Genomic DNA, 16,956 nt, shown 5'->3' on the forward strand with positions numbered 1-16,956 from the left:
ATTTGGTTAGAAAACAAATCATAACCAACAAGAACAACCTTTGGAGAAAGATGCAGTGTGATTTATCCTTCCTGAAATTTGGCTGGAGAGGTTCTGTCACTGAGTGTGGAAGCTTGATGACTTTTCAGACTTACAGAGATTATGAAGAAAGTAAATTACTATACGTTGAGCAATTAAAAAGCTAGAGTCTAAAAGCAAGATTATCAGCTTGAGAAGAGTCATCTTAAGATTCATTTAGAAGCATTAGCAGAATATATATTATAGTACAGAAAAAACATTCAAAGTAGAAGAATGTAGGGGAAGATTCTGGTATTACTTTGGAGCTATTCTCCAAAGCGTATTCTAAAATGCTCAGCAACACAGAGACTATTTTCAGTTTAACTGCAAAAAAATTTATAGCTGAAAACACCTTTGCGGAATTTTGCAATGAAAACACCTTCAGAACACAAGGGAATAAATAGACAAATATTCAGAATGATCAATTAGTAATATTGTGGCAAATTTCTTCTTCGTTTAGGAAGTTAATATTTACTGATGCAACCAAAATAAAGTCAACAGGATGAACACATGCAGAATATAAACAGAGAGCTTATTAACAGTTTCAGAGTTGCTGTATTTGTAACCCGAGTAGCAGCAATAAATTCCCTAAAATGACTGACGACCAGAGAAGACATGACAGCAAACCAAGGTTGCTACTGCTTTTTTCAAGTTTTTAAGAAGGTGTGTAGCAGACAAATTGAAGAGAGAATAGTAAATGTAATTTTCCTTACAAGTCTAAGTTCAATCAGAACCATGTAGGAAAGTAATTAAGGAATGTACGCACTTATTTTCTATAGGTCTCCTCCTCCATCAGTGATCCCTAACTACCACAAATAGCTGAGTTTTTATCCAGAATAATACTATTGGTACCATTAATGAACAAGGTCTTAACTCTTTCATCTCAAAAGAATTTCTAATATTACTTTGTATTTTATTATATTCCTTCACATTATCTTGTTGATGTTCAAATTGGTAAATATTACCCAGGTCTTCATCCAACTGCATCTAGTTACATGTATTTTTCACTTTGGTACTGATATCTCCTCACGCTTCTCTCATTTACACTCAACAGACACCAATAAATATATACTCCTGGCTTTATATCATATCTTTATAACCTCAGCTCTTTGCACACTTTTGTAGACTCCCTAGCTGACAATGCCACAGATAAAATAATTTTGGGATATTTAAGGTTCTTCACTAAATTACTTATTATCTGGCTTCTTTAAGAATTTAATAACATTGACAAGGACATACTCCAAAATATTTCTCCTGTCCTGCACTGACCACAAGTACTAAATTCTTTGTATTTAGTACATCACATGGTCATACTGGTGCAAGTCCAGTAAACAGAGTTAGTGAAGTCTCCATCCCTGGAGGCTGGGCAAAGACCTGAGCAACCCACTCAAATTGATCCTACTTGATCAGTGGCGTTGGACTAGAAGATCTCCAGAGATACTTTCCAAAGTCAGCTATAAAGTGATTCCATGAAATAAAGGCACTTTTATAGATTTTGATGTGAAAAAAAATATTTTAAAATGCACAGCATGCAAATGGTACAACATACTTTATCTTTCACATAAATAGCAGTAATTTTTTTTAAATCATAACCTCGTAACATATGAAGAACAGCTTACCCTCTCCACGACAGCAGGAAATAAACACAACTGCATCATGGAGGTTGGAGGTTAACATGCAATTCCACTATTCCAGCAGTCAGTGAAATTAGTAACTGTTTGAAGGAAAAAAAAGAAAGTCCTTTTAATTTCACATTCAAACAAAAGTATTTCACATTTAAAAAAAAAATCTTCCTTTTGATTTACTCTTGTATCATAACAGCGAGAAAGAATCTAATGTTTAATTTTAAAGTATCATATTTTCTGCTTGTTATTTAATTAATCATGGATTATCCACAAAGATAAATCATTCAATCAGAATATTTTTAACTACCATCTTGCATTGTATCTAGCTTAGATACAATGTTATCTAGCAATCAAAGAATTAAATCAAAGAATATTTTAGGGTCTGTACTGAATTAATGAGTAACTTGTACAAGTGAGTCTCACCAGGCCCCAATTTCCCTTGTTAATATTTGCCAACTTCAAACCTACGTTTGAAGTTGATTCATTAATATTTACAGATTTGCAGTTGAAAGCTGTTATACATTTTGAACACAAGATATAAATCTGCATAATCGATTAAAGCAATTCAGCCATTTAGCAGTTTTGTCAAATAATTGTTTCCCCATCTCTAAGCATTACTCCCTGTTCAAAATACCAATCTAACTTTCAGATTGAAAAAAAATAAAAACCAAAAATCCAGGACAGAATGTTTATTTTTAACCTTAATTTTTATAAAATGAATATAAGTGTATTAATGTATATTCTTTCATATATGTTATCATTTGTTAAAAAATATAAATATGTTAAGGAAACCTTGTAAAGAAAATTAATTTTCTTGCAATCAAAATATTAAAAGTCACTAGAATAATCACCTAATGTGACTGGAGAAATTACAAATTCGGAGACTTGGAGAAAACAAAATACAGATAAATTGAATAGTTCTTTAAAAGTATTCCATAGGAGAAGATTACAACTCCCAAAGTTTCAAGAAAGTTCCTGCTATCTTGCAAAAAAAACATAAGCTCTCGTCATAACTTCTTAACCCAAAACCACAAATTATCTCTCAAAACAAAATTCTTCTTTGCTCATTTTAGCATTTATTAGAGACAACACACATATTGCTCCAAGCTCTGCCTTTTGTGAACTGTAGTAAGACCTTCAGAATCACAGAATGTTAAGTGGTTGGAATGGACCTTACAGATCAACTAGTCCCAACTCCCCCTGCCAAGTGCAGGAACACCTCCAGCTGCACCAGGTTGCTCAAGGCCTTATCCACCCTGTCTTTGAAGACTGCCAGTGTTGGGGCATCCGAAACACCCCCTGAGCAAGCTGTTCCAGTGGCTAACCTCACTCACAGCAAAAAATTTCTTCCTAATATCTAAGTTTCCCCTCTTTCAATTTGTATCTATTACTCCTTGCCCTATCACTACAGTTCCTGGTGAAGAGTCCCTCTCTGGCTTCCTGGTAGGCCCCTTCAGGTACTGGAAGACTGTGATACGGTTTCCACGCAACCTTCTCTTCTCCAGGCTGGACAGCCCCAACTTTCTCAGCCTGTCCTCATAGCGGAGGTGCTCCAATCCTCTTATCAACTTTGTGGTCCTCCTCTGGACTTGCTCCAACAGTTCATGTCCTTCTCATGTTGGGGACACCACAACTGTACACAGTACTCCAAGTGGAGTATCACAAGGGCAGAGTAGAGGGGGACAATCAGTTCCCTCGACCTGCTGGTCACGCTCCTTTTGATGTGTCCCAGGATTCGGTTGGCTGTCTGGGCTGTGAGTACACACTGCCACCTCATGTTGAGTTTTTCATCAAATGTGCCCTACATTCTTTTTGACAGACAGCATTAGGGGGGCAGAAGGCATTCTGCTTGCTTGTTCCCAATCAATTTAATGCTTCTCTAAGATGACCACATCAGGTACAACCTCCTAGAGAAAGAGAGACAACTCGCACTCCTTGGAGATACCACAACTATGCTCAGATCCAGGACTCAAGAAACTGTGCAGTATGACAGTCGAGAAAATTCCATTACAGGAGCTTGCAACCCAATAAAGAAATTGCACCAAGGAGCAGGGAACAGGTTGTTTGACCTTTGACATGATAGGAAAATCTTCCAGTAGATCAGAGGGCAGTTCACAGCTTAAAGTCACTGAATTAACTGCAACTAAGTAGAAGCAACAGCAGACTCACAGTGACAATGCAGGCAGGGAAGAATTTGGTAAAACAAAAAAATTTCCTTTTCTTCTTTCTTCCTTATTCACTGAGTTTGCAATACTTAAAATGTTAATTATCCTAACTGTTATTCTAATAAAACTTGGCATTTTTTCAAATAAAAAAACATTTGGTTTCCTTTGAGGAGATAATTATAAGGAGAAAGGTCCCATGCCCATGCAGTTACTAAATTTATTTCTACCAAAAAAAACCCAAACCAACAACAACAAAACAAACAAACAAACAAAACCAACAAAAACACAATGGAGTTAAGTATTATTACTAATCCTACTTCAACTATATAGCTCCTGCTCAGAGGTAAAAAACAATCAAACCCACCAATTTAGGTAATTTTAGTATCCCAGACCAAACATTCTCAAAATTCTGCTATATGAACACCTAGAGGTTCAGTTATCACAACAGCAGTGGTTCAGAGAAGTCTGTACCCACAGCACTTGGGTTTTTTTAAGCTAAAGATATACACAGAACACTGACCTCAAAAGATTTTAACAGGAGTTAAGAACTAATTTGAAGTAATAACTTTTCTAAATTAGATAAAATAATTACATCGACAATTACAACAAATACAGTTTGAAAATACTAAGCACTCCTTTGTTTTAGATACAGTAATAAATACAAGTGCTCACAATTTTTGTAACATATTACATTTGAAAGCTTGAAAAAAGATACAGTAATTTCTAATTTTTTTTACAATTGATGCAATTTTGAACAAAAGAGGGAATTGTACCTTGAAAGAAAAAGAGCAGCTTATTTGTCAAATATATGCAAGATTGTCTGTCAAACAGATAAAAAGTAATTGGTGATTTTTCTTTTAGAAAGATAAAAGAGTCAACTGCAGAAACAATACACTCTTCCAAGGAAATTATATATATCTATGTATGTGGACTCATTTTAATAAGCACTGGATAAAGCAGTCTTCAGTTTTACAGCCCGTTTTAACTACAAAGATAATACATTAACCAGAAACACAGTAAAGTGAGAAGTTATCTTCTGTCTTATCCAAACTAATGAAATGTCTTTGTAAGATAAAAATTGTCTTGGAAAAAGAATAGAACAATTACATTACAGTAAAAGTTTTTTTTTTCTTATTTACTTATTATATTGACATCATACAACTCTAATCTAATACAGCCACAGTCAATGATGAATAATAAAAATTCAAACATCAAGCATGATCTTCCTCCACAGTAATAAGTTAATAAACTACCGATAGGCCTTGCAGAAACCTCATTCCAAAAGAAAATACAAAGAGTGAGAATCTTTGGAAGTAATGAAATAAAAGGCAATGGAAGTTACAAGGACATAATTTGTGTTAAAGAAGAAAGAATTTGTGACATCAAACTGCTTCTTACACTTGCAAACCAAGTCATAGCAAAATCTGGGGATTAGAAGTTCAACCTGGATTCAATCCAGCTGCATGACAAAATTTTGACAATAACCACATAGTACACAGCACACATCCTGAAAAGATAAAGTGTTCAGAAGCTTCCCCGAACAAGACTTGATGGAACATCCTGCTGAATATCACTGCTGCTTCAGTAGCTGGGGATTTCCATTAACCAAGAGCTCCTGTGTCGGCATGTCCCCACTACGGGTCACATGATGTAATTCTAAATTGTGAGCTGCATTTACACCACATGTAAGCTACAGATTTGCCAACACTTCTCTAGAAAAATGAACCCCAAGGCATCCTAGCATGACCTTGTCAAAATGTATGCAAACACACTCATTAATCTTTCAGACTACTTTTCTGCCACAACAGACAGACTTTTGATTTTTTTCTCCAAAAGCCACAAAAAGCCCAATTAAAAAAAAAAAAAAACTATTGCTTTCCAAATTCCTCTTGAATTAAGCTGAACTTCTCATTAGAAGCTAAAAGAAGAACATTGCTGCTTTTCTACCATTTAGAATATAGAGCAGTAAGGTAAGGTCTTTCATCCTACATGTGATGTGGTTCCATAATTAAGAAATTCACAAAGTAATCAGATACTCCCTTACACTCAAGATGTTACTTTCTTCCACAATTTTGCATTAGAACCCAAATTTATCAATATCAGACATACAGTGTCTGCTTTTAGAATAGAGCAGTAAGGTAAGGTCTTTCATCCTGCATGTGATGTGGTTCCATAATTAAGAAATTCACAAAGTAATCAGATATTCCCTTACACTCAAGATGTTACTTTCTTTCACAATTTTGCATTAGAACCCAAATTTATCAATATCAGACATACAGTGTCTGCTTTCTGTTTCAGTGCTCTTCTCAGACCGAAGTACAGCTGCCTCTTCTGCTTGGGGAAAATGCAGCTTATCGTCAGCAGAATAATCTAGATGCCTTGGGAAAGGAACAGAGTGGGACAAAAAGTAATGGACAACCTTAAGCTAATATTTGATGTTTCCATTCTCATTGGCATTGAAGCTTTCCACTATATCTTTTCCACTAGCTTCCCCATGTCATTCCTTAATGGCTGCAAACATCAGAAGCAAGATCAGAGGTAAGATCTTTCCTCTTTTGGCTGGCATCAAAGCAACATGCAAAAATCTAATAACCAAGAAACTTAACATCAGTCTGTTCACAACTCAGCTGCATGTTTATAAATCAAGATGAAAAACAGGCAGATGAGAGAGCTGCTGAGTTTGTAAGAGTTATGCAAAAATGTATGACACTTGGCAGCCATAAGAAAACTGAAGTGCTATTTGCAACTAGGAGGTTTTGCAAAATCAAAGCATAGTCAAGACTATACGGTATTCAGATGCTGAAAAAAAGAGTCATAGAACTGAGCTAAAAGCCTTTCTTCTTACACATGGTAGGCTTGGAGACTGGGTGATTTGACAACCCAGTAACAAAAATGTCAGAATACAGTTCTGAGTGGGCCACATCACGGAAAGAATGTCAAATGTGATCATTATCTAAATAATCACTTGCTTTGTATCACCATTTTCTAGTTTAAATTGACTGTGTTTTATGCAGTGCTTCTATTAGAACAAGACAAATTTTACCAAGGATTACAAATACTAATATTGCCAATATGATAAAGAAGTATTTGCCTTAACTTTAATTCCACTGTGCCACTATATATGGATCTTAAACTGTAAAAATTCCCCTTGGGAATCCAGTTTTCTTCTTCATAGATAGAAAAGTTTTAGTTTGGGACACGGAACTTTACATGCTACAAAGCACAAAAAAATCCAAACGCATCTAATAAGCTAATTCAAGTATGGGAAGCAGTTTATTTGCATTAGCATACAGGTTCGTGCTGTCTAATTTACAATGGTTTACAGCTTTCATAGAGCTCCTTGCCACCAAAACTTGATTGCTTTCTGCATGTGATTCTCACTGTGACCATAGCCCATGAGTACCACTGACCTGAGATCTATTCATTTATTTAAAAGTGAAGGAACTGAAAAACTCAAAGTATTTTGTACAATAATAAGGCTATGAATAAAACAGGACTGTGAAAGTTGCAAGTCAAAACTTCACATAATGCTGCCAAAGCCTTTTCCTCTCAAAATTGGTGTGACATATCATTAAGGAGAAATGACAGATGAGTTTAAAACTTACTGAGTTTAAAACACCTCTGAAGGTATTAGTTTCTTGTTTAACTCCTTTTATGTCAAGTATTAAGTTTACACTCTTGCATTTGGAAGTAAGTAGCAAGAGTTGAATTCTGCAGATGCACAACATCTAAATTCTCTGCTGGAGAATTTAGGGACAACCTTTGCAAAACTAAGTCTTACGATATCAACGTTAATACAGATTAAATATATACTAAAGCAAATAAATTTTACTTAAGACACTCTTTCTGAAGAGCAGCAGCAAACCATAGAAAGACAGAAGTCGCAACGTGTGCCCAATCATGTGAAATCAGAGAAAGATGAGAGGCTATCACACAACACAGACATTTCTACAGAAGAAATGCTATAAAAGATATTTGGATGGTAAACTAAAACATGAAACATAACTTCTTACCTGTAGTTTATAAAATGATCAGTATCAGAGCTTAGAGGAAACAAACCTGTTACAGGACATATTTTGTCTGTAACTGCTCTAATCAGAGAGCTAGCCATTTCTCATAACAAATTGACTAAAAAATCCCAATAATAGTTTTAGTAAACGCAGTAATTACTATGCTCTTCTATGAAATAATAAGGCATTCCTAGCACAAACATACTTAAGGGCTCCAAAAAGCAGTCTATTCAGAAAACAAGATCAAAGAAATTTTGTAATTGTCTGTGATTTTTATAACCTAATGAAATCTGAGCATATCAACACTCGATGTTCATGTTTTAATTTACAAATATACAACATTTCATGTGTACATGTACTATTTAAAGCACAAGCAGACTGCACTTTTCAAAACAGTGTAATAAATAAAAGGGCTCACAGGGTGTCACATGCTGCTGCTAGTATAATTCAGTCCTTCTGTATTCAAAGGACTTACTGTTCCTGCTTTACACCCCTAACTTAGATCCTGATCCTGCAACTGGCATTCCCACTAGCACCCATACATATCCAAAATCTCAGCTGCAACCAATACAGGAGAATTCTCAGAAACAAAACAGAACCCCACACTACCTAGCAGATTTCACACATTTTAATTTTTAAAAAACTGGTCTGAATTATTTTTAATCTTTTCAAAATTATATTCAGTCATCAATTTGAAGAACTATTCATGTTTCCTTTTTTTTATTTACATGCATTTGTGTAAGTGATGTCAAATAAAAAATTATTTACTAAATACAATTATTCGAGTGAAAAAACCCACAGAGTACCAACACTGCATTCTCAGTGCAATAGTGCCCAACCTATTTTCTAATCACATTATGTAGAGTAGAAGATTGAGACTGCCAAAACACCAGAGGCTTCATTTAAAATATAAATAATCATAAAGAATTACATTTCAAGTCTGTCAGAGACTAAAAAAAAGCACATTAATGTACTAAACCTTGTTTTCAAAGGTCAGGGAACACTACCTGCCTTAAATTTTAAAAATTCTTAATGTCTGCTATTCAAATATCCCAAAAGTGTAGTGCATGGAAAAACATAATCTGAAAATGAGACAAATAACACTGATAAAGTGGTAACTGATTTTCTCCCCATGCTCTATCCATCACCACACAATACTACCAACATAACAAGCACTGGAATTCTTTCTTTAGAAAAGATTTCTTATGCTCAACTTTTCAGATATACCAGTTCTTCAACAGCTTTTGCCTGCTGCATATACATATGCTTTTATAGAGACTGAATCAAACAGCCACCAAAACTCCGACTGCATTTTACAATCTGTACACAATTGTAAATTGTAAATCTGTGACATACAACTTGTATTTTATAATCTTCTTTTTCTCAACCTGCATAACTTGCAAACATTGTCTTGTAAAGACATCAAAATATCTCATCATATCACTACAGTGTCTCAGATGCAATTCTAACTCTCTTCTGCTCATAGTTAATTCAAACTTGATATAAATCTAAATAATCTTGGACCACATACATCTGCTGTTTTCAGATTTTTCATAAAGGCACCAACTTGAAACAAAATGTAATACTAATATGAACACACTGCAGACTGGATCCAGCAATAATAATAATATCATCTGATTGAAAATCCTATGACAATTGGTTCCTCTAAAAACAGTTTTATGGTCTGTTAAGCCACCTTTTCAGGTGTTGATTAATTCCACATAAATGACTTCAAGACTGTTAGTAGCTGCCACTACATTTATTTGGTGTAAAGTCTTAGCCTTCTTTATGCACTTAAACAGCTTGTATGACAGAAGGAATGTTCACACTGAATTTCTTTCAGAAAATGTGTAAAAATTTTGCCATAACATTTTTTCTTTTTAAATTCAGAATAAAATACAGAAGTGTTAAATTCCTTCATTAAATTATAACACAAAGGTTAAATGAGAATGCTGTACTTTTTTACTTTTACCTAGAGCACCACTACTAATTACTTCTGTAATTGCTATCTTACCTGTCACTACCACAGTGTTTATTCAATACAAGTGAATGTTAAGGCTTTTGCTGTGGTCAGTGCATAGTGATCAGTTTTCACACATCAGGAGATCAAAACTCACGTAAGCCTTCTTAAATAAAAGAAACTAAAAAAAAAAAGAAGGTACCAGAATATGACAGCCAGATGAATTTTGCTATCTATTTACTAAATACATTTCAAATCGATATTAAAGATAGAAATATTAAGGGAAAGAAAGTAAAGAGAAATGTAAACATGCAATATCACAACATCCTACTACTGTAATAAATTAGGGTGTTTTAATTACCTAATGATTTTCAGAAACTTATTTTCAAATACAGATATTTAGCAAAATATTTTTGTTTTCTTTCAGAAAAAAATGGAGAGATGGGCATGTAATTTATGATTACAAACTGTTACTTGTTATTTCACAGAAATATATATAACATTACAAAAAACATTCCTTAATTACATATAACAAGAACCAGTACTTCCTACTTTTATACAGTATCACTCTAAGTATTTATTAATATATTTCATAAGATTCCTCTAGGAATAACTCTCTATGAAATAATTGATGGAAGAGAAATTACATACACTGAGTTTATCTCACTGTGATTTACATAAGTGGTTCTAGAGAAAAATAAATTATTTCTGATTCAAATTTGAGCCTGGGAATCTTTATACATTTCAGTAACACGCAAGTAGTTGAACTTTTTAAAAACATGCATGCAGTGGAATACATATTTTAAGTATATCAGTATACCCTTGCATTTTATAGCAATCATGGTAGATGGAAGTCTAAGACAGCATTGGGTGATCAAAAATTCAACACTGGTGGTTTTTTTTAAAAAATGGATCTATTAACGTTTTCCAAACTGTAAAAGGGATTCCTGATGCTAGCAAAAATAATGGTGTATTGATAGCCATATCTACAAGAAAACAGAATGTTTTCATTTGTCTCACATTACTAAATAATAATAACTTTTTAAAGAAACTTGGTTATGCATAAGTATAAAAACACTTCTGTGTTGTCAAAAGCTGGACAGTTTTAAAAATATTATTAGAATATTTGTATTGCAACACACAAAAAGAAATTATTTGCGATAAACAGCAACAACTGTCAGACAATACTGTGCTTTTCTATTCTTTTTTTTGGCAATGCATATTAAGATCATAACCAAGAAAATGGCAACATTCAAGGCCACTGTTTTGAATGACTTTAACACAGTGAGTTTATTAAACACCATCTACAAACTCACCCAAAGTCTTAGTTTTCCTTGAACTAGAAATGAACCTAAAGCTGTACTTTGACACTTGTTAAACCTAAACCATAACAAATTGAACCAAACTGAAAAAAGTGCTGGTTGCTCTTTAAGTGTACAGACAACAGTACCTGTCAAATACAGAACAAGACAGAGGGTGGGACTGGTGTGAAGATGGCAGGTGTTGTGCAAAAACTTCATTATTACCAATTTCAGCTTTATGTTCATGGAACGTAAAATAATTTTTTTAATCTTTGCACATAGTATTCCAAAATGCTGCCACACACTGTACTGAGTAACACAATGCTACATGCACAGGTTCATTTAGTACCATTCAGATTTTTTTATTATCCACTACCCAACCACAGGAAGACCTTTTCCCAAATCGCAATATGTACTCATTTCTAACTTACTTCACTCCCTATCTATGTCAGAGAAATGCACAAAAAATGCGCAATTAAAACGTAAACATTATGCCAAGATTATTTAGAACCAAATATAATGTTAAAGTTTCCTATACAGATTCTACTCAGAAAAACTCAAGAGACCCTTTTTTCCAGATAATTTATTCTTATGATGAAATACACATGACCCAGCATAGCAGGATAAGATGAAACCTTGCATTACACTGTTTTTATTATGAAAATTAACCATATATTCTGTTTTTTCTATTCCCTTATGAGGTTAAAAATTCACAAAAAGACTGTTTCTCTTTTCCCAGAATAATTTCGGTTTTCTAAAAGTGATTGTTGAAAAGCCTTGCCAAAACCAGGCAACTTATTTAAAGTTTATTGATCAGCTCACCTCTACATTGGCTCTTCTTCAATGTACCATACTTAAATACATATCAAATAACTTTTTTTACAGTTGCTCCAGATTTACTTGGCTCAGGAGTTAAACTTACATATCTTTTACTTCAAAGACCATCTTCAAAATTCTTTTAAAATAAGGTTCTATTAAATATGACACCTTCTGGTTTTCTGGTACAGACCCTTATATAAGCAATAGTTACACAAGGAAGTCAGTTCTATGTATACAAATGAATAGGATTTGGTCCTAGTACCAAAGTATAGTCAATTAAGATGAAGGTATAACCTATGAAAGAATTCTGTTTTCAGGGAGGAGTGAGGGCCAACATTTCACAGTGCTGTTGAGAAAGGTTTCCCACATAGAATACAAACTTTTGGAACAGTTTGGCATAAGGGCTTTTTTGTTGTTGGGCATTTGGTTTGGTTTGAGTTTGGGGTTTTTCTGTTAGCTTGATTGTTAGATGGTTTGGGACATTTTAATGTTTTAAGTGTTAAGCTTACTCTTCTCTCCTGCCCAATTCTCTCAGATTTTCTTTGCTTGATGAAAAAAAAAAGTGTATTATAGACCAAACTTAATGTTAGGATATAAATAAAAAGGCATGAAACAAAATAAATCATTACAATCATACACCATCAAAACATTCTTTACATATAGTTCTGATGATTTTAGAAATGAGGATCATTAATTTAAAACACTGAAGAGACTTATCAAGAAGACAATGGGGGAAGGGAAATCAACTTATTCTGACAATGAATAAAGAAAAACATTAGGTTCCTCCAAACATTTTTTAATCACCTCTAACAAAATGATCCCAAAATAATTGTTCCATTTGATATTAAAAAATAAAATTTTACTGATTATATGGTTCTTAAATTGTTATAAAATAACTTGTCTTCCCTGTTTGCTTAGGAAAAGATATTTTTATCTTTCATGCCTTAATCTTGTCTAACTAAATGATGTGGAGAAAGATAAAAATACTCCCACACAGCAGAAAAACCTAGAACCCTCTCCACAATTTGACTGCATGAACTGGTCCAGAGGAATAGAGGGAAACAAATGGTAAAATTGTTCTTGCCTTGAAGAACACTGAACAGTCACACTGAGAAATCCAGCAGCTGAACAAAGATAATCAATTCATAAACACAACAATCTTACTAGATGAAAGAAACACTTGATTAGTCATCATAACAGGCCAGGAATTCGAAACATAAAAATACTTGCAGCATTAAGCTGCGTACCAGAATAAATCACATTTCAGGAAAAATAATGTAGCTGTGAACAAAAGAGAAAACCGGAAAAACACATTTGTTCATACCATGACTGCTAAAAAGAAAATAAACCAAAAATAAAAAAAGAATCCTTTCCTGCGTGCGTATAACATGCTCCTAACGTCTCTAAAGAAATGGCACAGGTTAAGATACTTGGAATACAAGATACTAACAAGTATCTGGCAACAACTTAGTGTCTGTGTGGAAATTGCACATACATGTATGGACGTACTAAATTGCATCAAAGTCCTGATTATTTTCTGCATCAAGCTACAAGTTATTTCTTCTGATGCTTCTTTACAGCCTGTTTTGAGTCTCGTTATATACAGACCTGGAGCATAGATTTTAGGAAATTACACAAAACCTACTCATTACATTTGATGTGCACTTGGAAAAGATCTCATCCCCTCTGCCACAAACTCCATCTCTAGATGATATGTTTACAACAGTTACAGTTACTAAGTTATGAAAAAGTTGATGCAAAGAAATAAATGAAAAGCAGGCAATAAGCAATCCTTTGATATAAGGCAAAACAGGAAAACCCCCAAGTACTGCCAAATTTGAGGGATTTGCAGAGTTCAAGACTGAAAGATCAGTGTTCCAAAAAGGTATGTGGAAGAAAAAAACACAGAATGACAGGTGGAGAGCTTATTCTATCAAGATACTCTCTGAAGCCATTAGAATTCAGGAACTATATTCCACTAATTTTCTGAGCAGAGACGGAGTTTTCCTTTTTCTTGACCTTGCTTCATGCTATGATCCCTGCTCTGGTGAGGCATCAAAATATTAATCCACTTAAATATATGTTGCTATAAAATGCTCCCAAACTCAGAGATTATTTTACAATGGCCACATCCTAACAACACTCTCTGGAATAGTGCTGTTGTACTCAACGGCCAAAACTAAATATAAGATGGTAGCTGAAAAATCTAGGATTGGTGGAATAGTTCTTAGTGATTTTGTAGCATGTTCAGAGTACACGTACATGCTATTACTTTTGACCTAAAGTCAAAACATTTTCAGAAATATGCCATTTCAAATATATTATGAAGCACTGATGTAGAATGAATGTTCAATTTTCAGCTTTTGCAAAGTAATTTCCAAAGTATCAGCATTAACTTTTCCCATCCAACAGAGCTTAGTTATTCAGATTCATCATACAAATCATTTTATATCAGAATACATTTCAAGAATATATTAGTTAACAGCAACAATTATTAACTGAAAAACAGAGATTCCAGCTACATGCAAACTAGTTTTCTGGAATATCCCAGGAAAAACAGGATACAACATTATAAAACAGTAAGAAAACATGGAGATCAGCAGACTGAAAACAATTAGATGAATTGTTTTAATGGAACTAGTGGGACAAAATTAGCATAAGCATCTTTAATCTGAATATTAATTTAACATAGAAGCGGTTTAGTAACAGAGAAATACAAAGATCATAAAATATGTTTAGCAAAATAACTTAAGAACCTATTCTAATAGTACTGCTACACCGGAAAAGTTTTATTCCCGGAAAGCATTAATTATCATACTACTGCTAACAGTGGCACATCACTTGTTTTTGTAAACATTCTGGCTCCTGTTCACAAAATCCTGTAACCACAGAAAGGTGTACAATACAGTTGACTTTCCAGAGCCTTTTTTATCACTAAGATACGATTTATACGAACTGTTTTACAATGCTCTGTGAGATGCCAATCACAGCATTCTGGAAATTATGAAAACTCAAGAGTCCACTTCCCACAACTTCATTAGTGGCTTTTTACTGTCCCTTTTATAAAATACCTGTGGCTTATCACACCAGTTTTCATTCTGCCACTCTCCAGAAGAAACATTAATTCTTCTCAGATGAGTGTTATGTACATATAACAATAGCATACATAATTTTTCCATATTTGTTTGACTTCAGCAACTACCAAACCACATTGAAATGAAGACAAGATAATCAAAAAGAAAGGATGCATGGCACAGATGATGCACAAAAACCACAAACTGCTGCAAGTATTCACTGACCACCTGCACAGTGCTGAGTGGTGCTTTTGGGTCTGTGAAAAAAAGCAACAAGTTATAAGTTCATTCACTCTTCCAGTTATAGGACAATCAGTAATCTTTCAGATTATGTTCATGCCAAACACGACTGCACATTACACTGAAAACAAAATCAAAGTAATTTGACAATGGCTCAAAATGGAAGGATTGCCCTCCAGAAATTTGCAATCTCAGACTACTATCAGTCACCAGATCATCTGCTTCAAGGAAAACATAAAGTAAATAGCTATTATCACATATTAAGAGCCACTGAAAACATGACCACCTGCCCAGCACTGCAACTGTAACATGCAGGAAAAATATTTTAAGACAATGGAATTTCTAAACTGTGATGAATCAAGACAAGAGAGACCTATGGCAGTTCTGCCTTCCTAAGCCAATCTTAAGCATAGAGGTGTAAGAAGTACTTTTCAACAGTTAAAAAAAGAATACCATGAATACTAATATGGCTAGGAAGGAAGGTGCAAAAAGCGGTCTTTTAAAAACAGAACTTTGTGAAAACATTAACATATTTCCTGGACAGGCACATATTCAGTGGCAGAATTGCAATGCCAGCATTCATTCAGAAGCATTCTACCATTAGCCCTACAGGTGAAATTCTACATACTGTCTAGAGAGTAGAAAGGAGTAATACAACTACTGCATAAGAAGATGCAACATGATGCTTGAATATGCATTCGGCTGGCTGAAAAGCAGATAGTAATGCCTTGAGACAAGAATGGATTTCACAGATTCAATGTTACTGTGCATATTGTATTTTACATGGTATTTGTGACAAAAATGTTACCAGTAATACACTGACTTTGGTAAGGGTATATTAATAGCCTGTTGGCAGAGGGGAGTATGGTACCGAGAACTGAACTGGGATTCCTCTATAATAGTCTGTAACATGCTTGTTCCCTGAGCCAGAAAACGAGGTCTCAGTTCCATCTGCAAGACCAATGGCAATCCTTCCTTTCTTTCCATCTCATTTGAAAGTTCTACTATATTGTCTTGTTGCCCTGACTCTAATATGTCATGACTACCATCTTTGCTTGACAAGTAGCCTTTTTATCAACAGAGAAGCTCAGAAAATTATTATCTAAGCTATGTCTTCCCTTCTTCTAATCAAAATGAGATTTTCAGGTGTCTGATACCTCAACCAAAGGCTACTGATGGAAAGCATGGATTTATTTTGTTCACATTAAACAAGGAGGAGTGTGGGGGAGAACACAAATACATTTTTCCCAGGAGAAGCCAAATTAGATCAGTTCGTTTCAGGAGTGGTTTGTCACCACCCTCCAGAGAACTGTACACCATTCATCATAGCTTGCTTACAGATACTAAAAGGCTGCTGGCTGAACTGTTGAGTAGCTGGAGATACAAATGTAGACACAGTGCATTAAAATAGCCAAAATTTTGGAGGCAGTGGCAATTATGGCTGCTGTATGATACTGAAGTCAATTGTGGCAAGAATTATAACTCGGCACCAGTATGATCACACCTGGAATACTGTGTTCAGTTTTGGGCCCGCTACAAGACAGACATTGAAGTGCTGGAGTGTGTCCACAGAAGGGCAACAAAGCTGGTGAACTGTCCAGGGAACAAACCCTATGAGGAAAGGCTGAAGGAGTTGGGGCTGTTTAGCCTGGAGAAAAGGAGGTTCAGAGGAGACCTTATCAGGCTCTACCACTACCTGAAAGGA

The 16,956-nt window shown here is 34.6% G+C and overlaps 1 protein-coding gene across 4 annotated transcripts in view; it reads right to left on the minus strand.

Moving 5' to 3' along the window:
• Positions 1-16,956, minus strand: part of FUT8 (fucosyltransferase 8) — a 114,774-nt gene that overhangs the window by 66,894 nt on the left and 30,924 nt on the right. For 3 of the 4 annotated variants that reach the window (XM_027704624.1, XM_027704639.1, XM_027704632.1), the window contains one exon: positions 1,677-1,771. The gene's annotated coding sequence lies outside the window, so the exon portion shown is untranslated. Of the gene's footprint in view, positions 1-1,676; positions 1,772-4,620; positions 4,640-16,956 lie in introns of those variants that run through there. The other variant, XM_027704649.1, reaches the window with a different exon arrangement.

Source organism: Neopelma chrysocephalum, unplaced genomic scaffold, assembly GCF_003984885.1.
Source record: "Neopelma chrysocephalum unplaced genomic scaffold, ASM398488v2 Primary Assembly neopelma1_24, whole genome shotgun sequence".
NCBI lineage: Eukaryota > Metazoa > Chordata > Aves > Passeriformes > Pipridae > Neopelma > Neopelma chrysocephalum.